This window comes from Vespa velutina, chromosome 2 (assembly GCF_912470025.1).
Source record: "Vespa velutina chromosome 2, iVesVel2.1, whole genome shotgun sequence".
NCBI classification, from domain to species: Eukaryota; Metazoa; Arthropoda; class Insecta; order Hymenoptera; family Vespidae; genus Vespa; species Vespa velutina.
In genome coordinates this window covers 6,610,243-6,628,651 of record NC_062189.1, presented here as the reverse complement: position 1 = coordinate 6,628,651, position 18,409 = coordinate 6,610,243, and the positions used below count along the sequence as shown (strand labels likewise).

At 31.9% G+C, this 18,409-nt stretch overlaps 1 protein-coding gene across 12 annotated transcripts in view; it reads left to right on the top strand.

The window, feature by feature from the left end:
* LOC124957665 overlaps positions 1-18,409 on the top strand; it is a 241,037-nt gene that overhangs the window by 90,300 nt on the left and 132,328 nt on the right. The gene's annotated exons all lie outside the window — the stretch shown is intronic.

Below are 18,409 nucleotides of genomic sequence, written 5' to 3'. Positions count from 1 at the left end.
AGTTAATAAAAAGACAGTATATGTTTATATTACACAAGGCCAACTATGCCGGGATAAAAATTTTAAAGTATTGAAATTTTAAATTAAAATTATTTAAAATTTTTCGCGCGTTATGATCTTGGTGATATTTAAACAAATGTACTATTGTTTAACAATTAGTTTATTCTACACCGTGTACTTTAAAGATTATTTAAATAATTAAAAAATAAATTATCGAAAGTATTGATTTATATGTTTTCACGTTTCAAAAGAGAGAGTCTCGAAGTGCACTCGTCAAAGTATAAAAGAAAACTAATTCGGTAATCGTCAAAGTTATTAATCTATTTTACACAAAGCCAATAAATGAAAATTTGTAGTTTTTTTAATTTTTGATTTGTAAATTTTTAAATTTAAGAATTTTCTTTTTTTCCCATAGAACCATTTGTCCAAAAAGTGATAAAGTGAATTATCGTAGCTTCAACGTGTCAGCATCATGAAACTATATCTTTGCATTAGGAAATGTTCAGAAAATCTGAGCATCAGTTATTTACGCATACTAACAAGCACACAATCGCTATTTTACCGGCATAAAACATACACCATTCAAGCATGTATATAACAATCAGTAATGGGAGTTCGAGCTTATTATTTTTTGTCACTCGAGGGGCGTCACAAGAGTCGCAATTCTTGAGCAATTTTGATGAACTATTTTCGAAAAATACCAGTTTTTAACACGACTTTTTCTTTTTTTTTTTTTTTTTAAAGAAAATAAAGCTTTTTCAAAAATTCTTGAAAGATATGGTTTATATTAAACCTTCGTTTTTAAAATGAGACCTTGTACATCTAAATCTACTAAGAATTATGCCTATTCTCATTGCTGGGGTAACGATATAACCAGGGCTAGTGAATAGTCTTAATTTTAAAAACGAAGCTATTGAGAAACTATAATCGAGAGAAATAAAACTTTATCAATTCTTTAAGATCATATTCGAGTAAGATATTCGAAAACTAAAAATAAAAATAAAAATAAAAAAAGAAAAGCTTATCCTGGTTTTATTGTTCAACTTTGTTTCGATAGTAATGCAAACACGAAATTGCGTGAAATTAGTACTGGTTCGACAGTAACTAGCCGTAAGTGCAAACAGACCCGGACGATTTATTTAATTAGAAAACACGTTAAAAGCATCGCCCTATTGTACTCGTTCAGTTATACGCATTACCCTATAATTGATCGAGCTTGCGTGAATTGGACCTTTTCGGTGTTTATGGATTTCGAACGTTGCTGAATTTGTAACTCGATTTAATTAAAAAAAAAAAAAAAAAAGAAAAAAAAAAGAAAAAAAAATAAAAGAATGATGCTTGCGAAAGTTCTTTCTCGGAAGGTTATCATGCTTCATTTAAAGTAATTTATGAAATAACTTCGTGCAACGATTTATGATTAAGGTCAACTAAAGAGATACATTAAGATACGATAAAGCGCATAAATCAAGACTATTGCATATTCGTTATCAGCATGTGTTCGTTCGAGAATTTCCAGAAATCGATTAATCAATTATTGCCGTACATGTAATCGTTGAACTATTTACATGAGCTTTCTATCTTAACGAAAAAGAAAGATATTTTACTATTGATGGATATTTTGAAAGAGAGTGCTTATTAAGACATTAATTTTTAGTCATTTTTAATTTTTAGAAATGATACTGCAATACCAAATATATATATATATATATCTGTTATTATCTATAATAGATAAGAGAAAAATAGACATTTTTGATAAAACTTTTAACATAGATAAATGAAAGTTCTGAAATATATCACTATTCTGTTCGATCAGTCATTGTAAAAATCGAATGCGAGTATATTTCGTATTGTTAATCAGTTCTCTTTTGAAACAATTTCCGTGCTTACGTAAACGATTCATTTTGCGGACGTTACGTAAAACTCCAGGCTCGTTTAGTTCAATCATAGTCGGAAAAACGGTTGGAAATGTTTTCCCATTTGAAGACAAGTCGTTGTTTTTTAAGAGAAAAGAAAAAAATCTCTTTCGTTGTAGAATGGGTGAATGGGTTTCCTAATTAGCGTTAACATCGATTTGTTTTCTTTTACTATTCAAATTAATTATATTCATAAACCACTCTCTCTCTCTCTCTCTCTCTCTCTCTCTCTCTCTCTCTCTTTCCCTCTATTTCGTATTGTCAATGTGTTTTTCTTTTTCTCTTTCTCCTTTCATTACTGATTATTTATTAAAAACAATTGACTCGTGAGCTACATGATTTGATGTTGCGAGTAATTAACCATATCGGAAAGAAAAGGGAAATAAGATTATATATTCGCATCTTCAATATGTTCTCTAATTTTCCTCGTTTATTCCGTCCCCCTTTCTCCTTCTTTCTTCCGTTTTTTCCTTCCTCATTTTTCACGAAGGCGAGCGTGTATTTTCACTTTTATGAATATCGATTGATCAAGAGAAAAGAGAAGCAGAAGGAAGGTGAAAGAAAAAGGGAGAGAGAGGAAGAGAGAGAAAGAGATGGGGGTTCGATTTGCTGTAATCGAAAAACCGTGACTCTTCATTTTTCATTCGCTATCGTTTGAGTAAGAAGAAAGTAGAGAAGAAAGGGAAGAAAAAAATGTGAGAAAAAAAATGTTAGTTGCTTTCAACATATAACTTTCGTATCTATAGAAAGAGGGGGAAAAAAACCATCCTGGCCATCCAGGACGTACGGAAAAGAGTGGCTTCTATTTAAGGTGCTGGTCTTCCTAACGATAGGACGCATCATCGTATCTCCTTCCAATAAACGTAACACCAACACGCAACAAGACCGGTGTCGTTTCGATGAAATTCGAACCCAACCCACGATATCAGGTCCTCCTGTCGTTTCGATTCGATTTACCCTCCTTATCGTTCTATTCGGTACCACGTACGATAGAGTACTCAATGTATATCTCACGAAAATGCAACCTGATGGAATACGTTTTCTACGACGTTTTTTGCCTCCTTACAAAATCGTATGTACGAACGAAAGTCTTTGTCGGAGATATTTTATCGATCGAAAGTTTTTAACTTTGATTAATTCATTATTTTTTTTCAACAAGTATAGTTTATTTTCAAAAAGCTATACGGATTCGATAATTAAACATTTATCTTGCGTGGGTAGGAATAACATTGGGAAAATAGGAAATAAATCAATGTTGGAGTGAATCCATTTATTATTATTATTATTCTTATTGTTTTTGTTATTATTATTGTATTAAAGCTCCTGTTTTTATTATTCATTTATTTATTTTTATTTATTTTTTCTTTTTTTTTTTTTTTTTTTTTTTTTTTTTTTTTTTTTTTTTAATAAAACATAAACTTCGTCAGACTTTTATTTTGTTCACGACAATCGATGCAACCGGTTCTAACACAAAGAATCAAGTGATCGTAAGAGGAGGCAGAATCGGTCCGTCTGGGATTACCTGAGAGAAATAGGAACGCAAGGAAATAAAAAGAAAACGAGGAAACAATCTGGTCGAGATACCATGAAACTCTCGGTAGGAAGTAGGAGTCGAAGTAGTCTTCTAAAACGATAAATTCTAATCCTTAGTCTTGGCTACTCTTGGCTATAAAGATCCTAAGATTCTTATCCCGTGGGCGTTACAGCGTGTTTTCGTGCGTTCGCCGATATATCCACTTGTCGCGAACGTGAGCGCACGGTCAAAGAGGCGACACGCGCGGCTAATCGCACGTGTACACGCGATTACGCGTGTCTCCGGCCAAGTTCGAGCAAACTTTTCTCTTGGTCTGACCTTTTGGCCACATTCTTCTTTCTCCTTTTCCAAGCTTTAACTTTACTAGAACATCTCTTCTCTTTCTTCTTTTCTCTACTATTACTACTACTACAACTACTACTATTACTACTACTACTACTACTACTATTACTACTACTACTACTACACTACTACTACTACTACTACTACTACTACTACTACTACTACTACTACTACCGCCGTTGATCACCCTCCTGCCTCTTGATAAATGGACTTAAGAGCACGGAGAATCTTCGTGATGGTACTATCGATTCAGAAACGTCGACGTTGATTACTTGTTCGTACCCTCCTTTCTTCGTATCGTATCAACGATTAAAGAGAGAAAGAAAGAAGGAAAGAGAGAGAGAGAAAGGGAGAGAGAGAGAGAGAGATTGTCGTATTCTTTATGTCGACCTTGATTTTTATAATTTTTAATACAATTTCAATATTATTTCTGTATTATCGGTCATCAATTTTTTTTTTTTTTTAATTCATTTCTAACACTATCATTATTATTTCTAATTATTTTTATTAAAATCCTTCGGAGTATACATTTCAAAGGTTGAACCGAATACCCGTATCACGAGTAGATACTCTTTTTCCCCTGATCTATCTGTGTTAGTAAGAGTCCCCAAGAGGATCGGAGACTTTTCCGAGCTGTATTCTTGTGCGATTAGATCTGAACGTATCAAAGCGGCACTGGCTAATTGGACTGGTAGTTTCGTGCCGCGTCAACGAAGGAACAAAGCCATTTGTGTCGGCGTAAATAGGTTCGGTCTCTTTCTGTTGATTCTTTCTTTCTGCTTTACTCATTTCTTTCTTCCCTCTTCGTTGATACTTTTTATGTCTCTTTTTTTTCTTTCTTTTTCTCTTGCGCTTCTCTTATAAATGCTACTTGGGTACCTTAAAAGGTACTTTTTTTTTTTTTTTTATGAAGAAACTTGAGATCAATCGACTATCAGAGAACACATTTTCAAGATTTGAAACTGAAAAAGCACAAGTCTGAATGTTTTTTCATAGCGAATAAATATTTTTTTTCTTTTTGAAGGATTACTTATAAAATAATTTCTTCTTTTTTATACATTATTGGAAGATTTATATACGTATAGAAATTCTCTTGAAAGGGAATCAGTATCTGCTTCGGTCAGCTACAGAAGGGAATCAAGTAGAGTGGAAAGTTCATTAACCGAAGCTAATTGGTAACAGATAGGTACGGTCTATTAATCGTCGTAATAATGAACCGCTTTCTGGACTTGATAAGATAGAGGTAATTAGATCCATTCATTCATTCTTTAAATTTTATGTAACTTTATTACTTGTATATAAAATAAATATCGTAATAATCGTGTCTATTCTAAAGTATTTCTAAATATTTATATTAATGTGGAATATGAAAGGATTGAATTATCTTAAAGAAGCAAAATGATAATTTTTAAAGAATGTTTCATTATTGTATGCTTTAGGGTGCGTCGGTAAACGCAAAACCTTCGAATAATCTCTTTCTCTTTCTTTCTCTCTCTCTTATGCTTTTCTCTTTGGCTTTCACTATGCGCTATACGGCTGCGGCTATATTCAAAGCTCATTGTCTCGGTAGGTTGACCTGGAAAATTAATAGCGTTTGCACGCTTTCTACTCCTAATTTTTCTTTAGCTTCTAACCAGCGTAGTCGGAGAAGATTTCACACTCCTATCATGATCTTTAATAACGATAAATCGTTCCGTTTGCTTCTTACGTATTATTATATTAAGTTACAAAAAAGAGGATATTGTGTGACTCATATCTCAAGTGATTACGATATTATTTCATGAAATATCTGCCATATTCCAATGTTAATTTATAATTTTATTTTGATAATATCCATTTATATGTAATATCTATATACATTTCTAAATATGCAGTCAGGCGAAATTTTATAATTGAAAGTTAATTTAATTTAATTTAAAAAGTAACACACATAATTAATACTTTTTCCTTATTTTATCCGAATGGTAGAATTAATTCAAAAATAATTAATAGTAATTATATTACAAATTAAACGCGTTTGGTACGCTTATATTTCTATTAACGTAACTCTTTACATATTTTCCTTTATACTTTTTATCATCGTTATATTTATTGTTTACAATTACTCTTTACTGGTTGTCTTTTAACGTATTTTTTAACAAAGAAACTCCGTAGTTTTATATTTATTTCGCTGGCTCTAACATAACGAGCGCGAATAACAAGCGGATATGACAATGAGCAAGCTTCATCTCTAACCCACCTCGCTTTTGAACTCTTTCCGTTCTCGTTTCTCTGGCTCGCTTTTTACGGATTTTCTCGCAATACAGTAACGTGGAAATACGAAGTCGAAAGGAAGAGATCGAGAAAAAAGAAAAAAAAAAAAAGTAAATAAATAAAGAAAGAAGGAACGTACTCGAAGCGAGTACAATGGCGTAACAGTTAAAAGCGGCTGAAGATGGTCTAAATTTTTAATATCAGCAACGATTTTCCGGTCACCCTTCTTCCTATATGCATCGATTTAATTCAAACGAGAGAGCAGTTCGTGGGGAAACGCACATGGCGCGATTTAAATTTCAGCACAAGTCGAACGTGCGGGAAATTTAAATCGAACCTTTGAAAAGTTAATGTCCGGAAGCTGCGCCTGGACCCTATTTTGTAATTTCGGAACGCGTATTCTCGGGAGCGTTCGATGTTAACGATTTTTCCCCATAACTTCAACGGTGAAACGTCGATTGATCGAACGTCACGTAATAACCTTTTCATTTCTATGCTCTTTGGACCTGATATTAATCAGCGTACGGACATATCGAAATATTAATCGAAATTATCGACTTATCTATATTAATTTAAACGTATTTTAACAATGGATCAAGATTGCTGAACGGAGAAGGGAAACGTCAAGTTCGATCTTGATGGACCTTGTTATTTTGTGGTAAAGAAGACACCGGAAAACGGAACGAACAAAATCTAGCGATCCGTGAAAATACTCGAAAGCTGTCTCAGGAAAAGGAGGGCGTCATTCAACGAGGCGAGACACGGTATGCCTCATTATACGGTCTTGACTCGTAGCTGCCACGTTTTCAACGGATGACGGGAGCCAATTTCATCTTTCCTTCCCCTCTTTGAGGCGACGACATGACTGTTCATCGCCCAAAGTCACGTACTGCGCGTGCTAGTCCAAGTATCAAAGCGAAACACACTGCTTTTGTCTTTGAAGCTTTTGCCGTAGGCTTACGGTAATACCTGATCTTCGGTAGGAACTAATGGAAAGTACAAATTTGTTGCGATGCGAAATCCCCTTTGGATTCATACGTGTTTATGTATCATAATTAGAGCTGCATATATTTTCATGATTATTTAAAGTATTTACATTTTTTGCATGTATAACTTTTTTTATTTTGTCGAAATAATACGATAATGTATTATTCGTTATACCATTAACATACGCAAGAACCATTATACATTTTATTCGTAATTTTCCATATAATTTTTATTGAAAAGATGTTGGTAGATATGTATACATACAACCGGTGGTTAGCAAGCGGGTACTGAAATAATTCTGCATAATGTTACAATTTACTATACGCAACGATTAAAGCGGACCGAAACGGAGCAGAACATCATTGCGGTAAATGTTAATTCTTTTCCGTTAGATGTTACGCACTGCTCTAGGAGATAATACGAGGAAAACGTTGCCAGATAACGATTGTGGGTTCTCTTGAAATAAATTAATTTTGTTAATCGGTAACTGTCTTACCACTTGATTTCAATTATATCGTTTTGTTTTTTTTTTCTTTCTTTTTTTTTTTTTTAAATATTTTATTACATCCTTATTTTAGTCTCAATTATAATTTTAAATATGAAATTAAAGTTGGAATTTATCTGATTAATATTCGGGAGAATCCAAAATTCTCGAGGCAATATGTTTATTACGTAAAATAATTCTATTCTCGTAATATTTTATTCTTACGATTTCAATTAAGAAACACGATATTGCGATAAGTTTTGTAAAATCTGTAGATCGTTGTACTATAATATCATCAGTACTGTATATCTAAAAAAAGTTTCTTAAATAAAATAAAAACTTAGAAATGTCTAAAATTTTAATTTCTTTACAATTTTAATTAAAAATCTAAATATTTCATAATTTTGTTTTACTATCTCATTATATTCGTAAGGAATTTAGAAATACGAGCAACGAATAAATTTATTTGTCGCTCCTCCTTAGAAAAAGTTATTTTTCCTCTCAAACAGAAAAAAATAAGTATAAGTAAACAAATTTTTTACACATCGTTACCTTGCGATTTTAATTATTTTAAAAGCTATTTTTAATTATATTTAAAGCTATTGGTTATATTTTTTATATTACGGAAGAAATAATTAGAAATAATTCATTTCTGGGAAATGAATAGGTAAAGCCTAATATTCTGTTTCAAATATTTATACGCGTTCTCATCATTACGTGAAGCTTTAATTCTATTGATAATCATTATCAATAACTTTAGAATCGAAAAATTTTTTTGTAAAAAATCTTTTGAGCTCTTATTATCATAAATTATAATAAGACACAAAAGGGATATTTTGATATTAAAAGAATTTAACGTTAATCCATAAAAAAAAAAAAGTTCACGTTTAATTATTTTTTTTAACGTTAACGTCAAACCGGAAGCGTTACGAGCCGTCTCATAATTTCTTTTTTTTTTTTTCAAGAGTCAAAACATCGCGATTCAAAAAACAGTTTTCCATATATCTTCCATATAGGAAAAAAAAAAATTACCGTCTAAATAATTTCACAGTAGAATGCAGGGGACTGGAGGCTGAAACGCCTAAATACGAGACGTTCTCAGCGTTCTCGCTAGAAATAGTTTACAAAAATGTCGAGGAAGCCGCGTTTTAGAAACACAAACACGAAGTATCCTTGAAGGGGAAAGTACTACCGACACTCTTGCGAACGTTACGTACACGTACGAGAGTAAGCTCGACGTGCGAGAAGGAACGAATAAAAAGTAAAACAAAACAAAATAGAAGAAGAAAGAAAAAGTAAATGGACAAGTTACACGTTATATATGGGATACGTATTTATACGATGTGTTGTCAGTGAGAGCGGTATGTTCAAAGTGTAAGGGTACACCAAAGTTGTCCGTTAAGCGTCGAAGCTTGCTTTACGACGAGGATAGTTAGTCGTAGAACGTAAGTTCGTTGCTGCTGGAGGCTTTCAGAAAGCGGCGCGAAGTGGAACAACGTTCTCGCCAATGGCTATTCCTGTAAACTACAATATCGTCCGACGTGGAACGAGAGAGTAAGAGAGAGCGAGAGTAAGAGCAAGAGAGAGAGAGAGAGTAAGAGCAAGAGAGAGAGAGAGAGAGAGAGAGAGAGAGAGAGAGAGAGAGAGAGAGAGGATAGTAGAAAGGCCGAGAGGGTAGTAAGGGGCTGCTGGCCCATTTAGATATCGATTTGCAATTTCACCGACAATTACACGAGGCGCGGAATACGTTTGTACATATCAGATCAGATTAAATGAATATTTATGAGCTCGAGGGCCGTCGCGCGACGCTGTTCGAGCTCCTGCGTCGGCTGCGTGCACGTAATCTCAGTTTGCAAACAAAGACTTCCCGATGTATCCATTACAAGGCTCCATGCGTTGCGTCTCTGGTCAACAAGGTTTTCGAACACCTACGTGAAACTTCTTTTTTCGACCAAAAACTCTGAACATTTCGTGAAATTCAAGTTGGCTAATGTATTATTTAACGTGGAATAATTTATTCTTACAAGTTGCACATAAACCGATATTACTATTAAATGATAATAAATTTTTTTTCTCGCACTTTTAAGAATGATCACGTTGAAATTTAATCTTGCTGTGATTCTTAATCATAATTTATATTAAATATTGTGCTTGATTAAAGAATTATTCCTAATTCTTGTGACAAACGAAATTGCTTGATTCTATCATAAAAGTATCAAAATGTTTTTCCTATAATATATCGATTGATAAAGGAAAAAAGATATGATACAAGATAATTCCCTATTTATGGTTTAACAGAATCTAATGGTAAGAAGTCTGAATAAAACGTGACAAGGAAGAAGAAGATAAAAAAGAAAAGAAGAAGAAAACACCAGCTAAACGGAAGAAAACTGGAGATTGAGTCTTACCTTTACTCGAATCTGCTTCTGAAACTTTCCTCCGAAGGTAGAACTTCTTGAAGATCGCGTTCAGTGAGTGTAAATGAAATCCGCGTAATACTCTTTACATTCCGTGACAAAAGAAAGTCGCTAACGCTTTTCAACAGTAATTCCAAGACGGACGACGATGTCGGAAAGTAGCATGAAAGGATAAGAGAAGGTAGGGGTAGTAGGCGAAAGGGATGGGAACGCGTTACTATCCAAAACTTGGCAACTTTCTTATGCGTTGGGAGTTTTGCTTTAGCCGGTTTATGTGTTCATCTTGTATCATGTATTGTTCTCCTAATTGCATGCACCGGATAGCAATGATTCTCTCTCTCTCTCTCTCTCTCTCTCTCTCTCTCTCTCTCTTTCTCTCTCATTCTCTTGTTAATATTATTTTCATGTTAAGGAATAAAGAGAGAAAAGGAAGATTAAATCTCAAAATCTTCATTTACGCATTTGTCAACCGACCATATCCCGAACTCCGAGCTACATAATTCATATTATTTCAGCTTCCGTGAAATACATTTTCGACGACTTGTGTTCCTATATCGTTGGGATATATAAAACGCCTTTCTTGTTCGTTCGTACTATTCTTCTTCTTTTTCTTGAGCCTTGTACTCGGATAGAAATGAGTAAGCGGATTGAAGTAGTCGATGATATTTACGATCTTATGAGTAAAAGAGAAAAGAGAAAAGAGAAAAGAGAGAGAGAGAGAGAGAGAGAGAGAGAGAGAGACAATAGGACGATGATAACCAGTCGGGATTTCCAATTTTATCTTCTAAATGATCAACCAATAAACTTGATTATTGGACATCTCGTAGCCGGTCACCTGACAGAAAGAAAGAAAGAAAGAAAGAAAGAAAAGGATAGAAAATAGGAAAATTTTGGTCCTCTGAAATACAATGCAAGCGTGGTGATACAAGGGTGAACTCTTCCCAATCTCTTTTCCGGATCTATCCATTTTTCCTCAGGAAATATAACGGTGCAATAACTCGATAATCGGATAAAAGATAGCCACGGGCGGTATATACCTATGGGAAAAAAATCTTATCGAGCGGTAAAAATTGAGGTTCCCTCAGCTCAAAATCTAATTTGCGCTTATTCTCTCACTCTTTACTTTTACGAAAAGTTAACTGTGTAACTCAATCTTTTAAAAAGTCATCTTAAACTATAATTTTTCTTCGCTAATTTAAATCAATAATAAAACAATTTCTCTTGGTACATAAAGCAATGGGATAGATCTTTATAAAATAATTATCGAACTGGAATGATAGACGATTCAAACGACTGATATTAATTTTTGATCATTAGAAAGATCAGTATTAGTATATTATTATTATAATTATATTAATTTTTATCTGACAAGTAATGTCGATATCGTTCAATGTTAATCAGTATACAGCTAATTTCGCTATTAGCATATAATCAAGAAATATCTGTTTATTTTAACAATGAAATATTCAACTTATCTATTTTATTATGTAAATCAATTCGATTTGTCGCTTATAGAAAATGCCATTGAATTTATAACTATTTATTTAATGATATCTTTTAATTTTAATCATATTTGTTTTCCTTAGAAAATTAAAAATTGTTATATAATTTTATCATATTAATTGTTATATAATTAGACTGTAAGTCGATGGGAAATATATATATATATATATAAATTTATTTCGCTTATTATGTTTATGATAACTTTTGCAAAATTCGTTTGTAGAATGTTTTTAACTAGTAATTAAAAAGTTTCTGGTGATGTAAAAGCTTTTTTGAATGTTGTCATTAATAAATGAAGAAGTGGACGGATTAACTGTGTATTACCCTGACAATTATAAACTCAGATCTTTACCGTCATGAAAATCCAAAGTAGATACTCGTGTTATTTATTAAATTCGTCGGTTCGGATTAACGGTGACGTGACGGGGAACAAGTGGAACGTTATATTATTTTTTGGAATGATGAAAATGGAACAAGGGAAGAGAGAGGATAAATTCATATCCGCTTTCTCGTAAACGAAATTCAAGAGTTTTTTTTCTTTCGATTGGTCTACGATGCTGTTGCAAAACGGATGCCATTTTGGTGAGGAATGTTTGAATGATATTCCAACCTCTAGTGAAAAGTGAATCCTCTTTCACTTGCTACCACCGTTTGTCATCTATGTACCTATACATCATAGCCTCTATCGTTCAATCCAGATTTTATGAGAGTTTGGTATTTTTTGACAAGTTGGAGATCCGCCTTTCCGCATTCGCTTCTGAATTGCTGACATTCAAAAATCGACAAATCGTCACCTAAAAATAAAACAAATAGCAGGTTTTTTATAGAAGAAAATAAAAAGTTTACTGAATGATGCAAATAGGAAAAAGATTCACTTGATGATGTAAATAGAAAAAAGAAAATACTAAATATATTCTTTTTAAATTTCTTTCATCTTTATAGCCTTTTTACGGAAATGATCGTTCTTTCAAATATCACCTTCCTTTTTCAAATCGATAAAGATTTTCTTTTATTAGATAGCCGATAGGATTGTCCATTATACATAAGTTTTCGGTATTACCGATTTTCAATACCAATAGTTTACGTTTATAAAGAGTTTGGTAGACTATCTCTTAGAAAAGTGTATCAGCTATCGATATACAATGTAACAGTTTACTATTTATTGTTCATAATATTAGAAGTAACAAAGTTAAAAAAGAAAAATAACTAGTCTTCTGTTATCATCGATCGCTTTTATTTGTCACTTTGAATGTTTATATCTCCCGATATTACTTTTATCTTTGTATTATCTCTTAATTTTTTATCTCTCGGATAAAAAAAAGTAATTTTTTATCTCTCGCATAAAAATGAAAAGAGAATGAACAAAAATTTGTGATTTGATCGAGCCAAAAATAGATGCAATCTTTCTAGCGATGATTACCGGTTATAAAGGTCATCCCACTCCTTTCCTTTCTTTCTTTCGGTAAACGAGCAAAAAGTAGAAAGTGCATACTTCCGAAGCTTCGGAGCTTAATGTACCATGAATAACGCCTTTTCGATGAGACGTATATATCGAAGAAAGATTTTTCCCTATTCTTTTTATACATTTTAATGCTTCTTCAAAGTTTGGAAACAAAATAAACGATAATGTCTAGACTCGAAGCGTCATTGGAATATATACGATATTTCTATAAGAGATAAGCTTTTATAAGCCAAGAATATCTACAGTATTCTTCATAATCATTGATAACATATATGTATATGTATATATATATATATGTATATATTTGTATATGTGTATATATATATATTTTCGATTTAATCGGATTGAAATTCGAATCTGTTCCTTTTTCGAATACGTATATAAATCCCCGTAAATATAGTTGCATTTATTATTATTTTGTTTTGTTTTATTTAATTTCTTCTTTTTATTATTTCTTTCTTGTTCTACATCGACTTATATTCTACAAAGGAATTAAGACCACAGTTCGGAGAAATATACGTGATAAAAGTAAAATCGAACGAGCCGCGAATTAATTGCAAATGCTGACGGATATAACGTTTCAGGATTATTGAAATATACGTTACGAATGTGCACGAGAATTTCTCGATCTATTCTTTTTTACTGATTTGCATGGACAATGAAACTCATCGTATCGAATACGGATCGGATTACAATTTGATCGCGACGCATATATATTTTTTCATAAGCATACAATAGAGTCTATTATATATTTTGTGATATCTCGAATAATAGCTCTAATAGCGTTATTTTACAAAAATATTTGTTGAAATATTTCTTAAAAAATATTTTCGCCAATAGATAAATTAAAAACTTATATAGAGTAAAAATCATTTCGGCCTATCCCTTTTAAATTTGTACTAAAGAGTAATTTAATAGTTTTAATAAAATTAATTGAAAAAGTCAAAATATTTAACGGATCATATTAGAAATTCGATTTTATATTAGAAAATTGTACAAATGATGGAAAATTTCTTGTTGATTCCTTGATAATGTGTCATTTTACTGTTTGTCTGCGATTCACCGAGTACTAACTACGAGAGTAAACTCGGTACCTTGTCGAGTATCTTACCTGTCGATCCAGTTCGGAAGTTTACTGTAGGATACTTCTTGAGAGATTCTGATCGGACTCGCACTAACCACCATGTTGTAATCGAATTTGGTTACTCAATTAACTTCAGAAATCTTTAATGCTTTCTCACCCCGAATTGTTGGACGATACAAATACGAATTTATCGATCTATTTTGAATAACCTAGTTTGAATTTGTTTAATCGATCATAGCCGACGCATTGATGCTCTATTTATTAATTTACCGATATGTTTAGTATCGTCGAACTAATAATATATTAAAATATTTCTTAAATTTATTTGATGAGGTAATATTCTCTTCGATAATTACAATATTCTTTTATCATTATTTTCGACTATGTTATATATTTACAATTAATCATGCATATAATTATTATATTATTTTACTATTCATTATGTTTATTTTTTTATGATAAATTAATCATAATTGATACTCTATTATATATCTTATTACATTTATTGGATATCTAGGAACAAGTAACATCATTATTCCCAAGAAATGGATATGTTCGTTATAATTATTTGTCTACATTTTATACCGAAAGTTACTAATTATAACCACGAGATATTATCTCACATATTTTCACGTTATTACGAGATAAAAAATAAAATCCATTTGCCACCCTCTTTCTCTCTCTCTCTCTCTCTCTTCCTTTCATATTTTTTTATTAACACCTTCTTTATCGAGCTCGAAGTTGTATTATAACTCTCTCACGAAGCGATTAATAAATACATACTACTGAATTATGTTCGTTTTCTAACGATAAGTCAAAAACTTGTTTGCAGAAAATAGTTTCATGTGGATAGTATCGAGCAACATAATATTATACTATGTGTTATATTCTATAGATATCGATTGAGAAAAGGATATGAAAGAAAATATATAAAGACTGCTTGATAAAAAAGATCAAAAGGATTTGAATTATTTCACTTCTATTACTATATTCTTATCGATAATTCGACTTTACAATAACTAGACATTTATATATATATATATTTTATTTTTTTTTTTTTCTTTAGATTAATATTCAATGTTACGATGATTGTCCTAATATAATCTAAATTAATAAAAATATAATTTAATATATAGAAATCTAATTTAATCCTTTTTGGATACAATCACTGATGAATATAAATGCATCAATATAACAACTTTCAGAAAGGATCGTTTCGTGAATACATGCATAACGCTAGACTACCGTTGCTATCCGCTCGTCAAACGTTTATTGGGTCACGGGCTTTCGCCGCAGTGTTAGAACTCGCGTGGTCTCCATAGGCCGGTAAACGAGCGTACGTGCGTCAAACTTGAACATGTGTATATATATGAATATCGTAGGATTTCGTTGTGTCGCTTGTATATGTCTAGAGAGAGAGAGAGAGAGAGAGAACTACGCGCGACCCTTAGAAATCCTCCCTCTGATACGTGCTCGACGAGAAATCTCTATTTGAACAGCCGCAGATGCGTTTCCTCGCTGCGACACGAGACATACCATCTCCATCGTTTCTACGGACAATCACCACGAGATATTTTGCCTCGTAGATTTCTACAAATTGATATGATGCTTTCTAAAATTTCCAACGATCGAAGTGATAAAGAAAAAACAGAGCGGATATACGTGCTTGAACTATCAGAACGAATACTATATTCATAAAAAAAAAAAAAAAAAAAAAAAAACGAATGTTAAAGTTCAAAAACGATATTGTTAAAGTTCTTAACTATTGTTTTTATTTTGTTTCTTTTTCAACGTATATAAATAGAATGATCCAAATATATTTTTTACGAGACATACAGGTTATATATGTGATACTATATACACAATTTATTTGTGCACATAATTTTGTTTTATCTTAGTATTCGACAATATCAGTAACCATTTTAAAATGTAATTTATAGCTGTAACTTTATATATATATATATATATTTATTTATTTATTTATTTATTTATTCAGGACATATTCTAGCAATTTATGGATATATTCAAATGTGAATATGAAAAATTTACGATACGTTCGAATTCTTTGTTCTAAGAACAAAATCGTAATAAGAAATTTCCTGCAGTAATGACTAACAATAAAATATAAATACATATCACTTTTTTATATCTCATGATAATCGATTATCGATTAAAGATCTCGATTGTTTTTCTTTCTTTTAAATATTTGGCTTATGTATAATGCCAATTTAGATCAGATTTAAACGATTAAACAGAACCTAAGTGACAAGGTTTTGCCTATTAAAGGAAAGAAGTTTGCGCTAATAAATATTACATTAAAATTGTTTTTTTTTTTTTTTTTTTTTTTTTTAAAGAATTGTGTTTTCTTTTTTATTTTCTCTATTTTCCTCTGTTTTACGTAAAACATTTTTTAATGTCGACTCGTGAAATAAATAATACTTGATTTGCATAGGGATTAGAAACAATTTATAATTTCCTTTTCATTTTTTTTTTTATCTCTTGCCTCTGTTGTTCTATTTGCAAAAAATTAACATTTCATTGGTTCTATCGTTTAAAAAATTCAAAAGGTTTCAGCGAAGACATTTTCCGGAGAACTCTAGATAAAGCTACGCGAATGTTGGAAGATTACTCAGTAATATTAAAGATTTTCAAATGAAAAGAAAAAGAGAAAAGGAGAGAGGGAGAGAGAGAGAAAGTGAGTGAGATATAGTCAGAAGCGGTAGCACGTTAAGAGGGGTCGTTTTTGACGTGCTGTAAAGTAGATTTCTTAGCTGGATAAAGTAACGTCTAATAGAAGATGAATAAACGAAGCAATCGCACTACGAATGAAAATCTTCTATTGAACGAGAAAGCCATTGAAATGGAATATCCGCTTGTAGCTTTTCGACGCTTTATTTCTCTTCATGTGAACGTACTTGAGTACTTACATGTATAGCGGACGTCTATAAGCACATAACCGAAGTAAAGAATCTATCTATATTCGTAGCCACGTTTGATGTAATAAAAGCCGGATGACCCAATAAACATTCGACGTCTACTTAAATAAGATAATATCGTATTGGTTATTATTATACTTCACAAACTGAAGTGTATCTATGTATATAAGAGCACTTAGGTTATGAAGAGTAAATCTTAAATTGGTTCAATATGAAAGACGAAGAAGATACTTTCTTCTTACCGCTTTTAGAAATATTCATTGTATATTGACAAGTTCGTTTAGTTCAAAAAAGAAATATTTTACTAATAAGTTACTACAAATATAATGAAGAAATTGATTAAACGGTCTCATTCGTGATTTTTTTATTATTTTCTTTTTTATTTCAAATATCTTTTATAATTTATTTCTCTGATATATTTTTTCATATTTCGGAGAAAATTAATCTTAATGTTATATTTATAACGTGCGCGTTATGATTTAATTTCTACAAATAAATGATCGTTTAACAGAGAAAGAGAAAGAGAAAGAGAAAGAGAGAGAGAGAGAGAGAGAGAGAGAGAGAAAGAAATAGAAAATTACGCGTCGTTTCTTTTCGTTATTGCAACGAAGATAAAGTAGAAACAAAAAAAAAATCGACGAACGGACAGCTTGCAGTTGTAAATAGGGTCCACGGTTGTTTCTATCCCGCTGGTTGCATCTGCTCCCACCTCTTTCTTTTCTCTTTCTCTCTGAAGCAAATGCACGGCAACAAAGATAATCTTCCGTGTTTGCACATCTGTTCATATTCTATCTTTCTTCTCGATGCATTCGCCTTTTGCCCGTTCCACTTGTCTATTCTACCTCGCAAAGTTTTCTGTTGTCCTCCGTATATGTAATATCGAAAATAGTGTCTATCTACGTGACTCTTCGAAATATTTGCTCGAGATGAGAAAATACGGCGTAGCTATCGAAAGATAGATTCACTCGATAACAATTGAATTGTCTTTTCCAAATTTATGTAGATACGATCAAATATCTCTACATTGTCGCAATAAAAATATACGATAGCGTCTATGTATTTACGTAGGTAACAGTATGTATATACAATAATTCGATAATGTAATCTAAGAATCGATAAAAAGGATAGTAGAAACTTGATAAGCCATAGTGAATCGATAAAATTAGAAAATCGTCGACGATCCATACGTGTCACGTAAAAGTTTTCAATGACGTAGGACTTTCATTTGGTTGTTGTTATTGTATGTACCTTAGCGTGACAGTGCTCTGGCTGGGAGCCAATCTTCACATCTCATTCCTCCCTTTCGTGTTCTATTTAAACTGCATCGTAGTTCACGCTTCTTTACTTTGCGATAACTCTTATTCATGATGATCACGAGCTCGCTCGAAAACATACACTTTTATTATTTGCAAATCGTTCTATTCATTTTATTTATTACGAAATTTTTCTTTTTCTTTGTTTTTTTTTTTATACCATATATCTATGTTTTTTTTT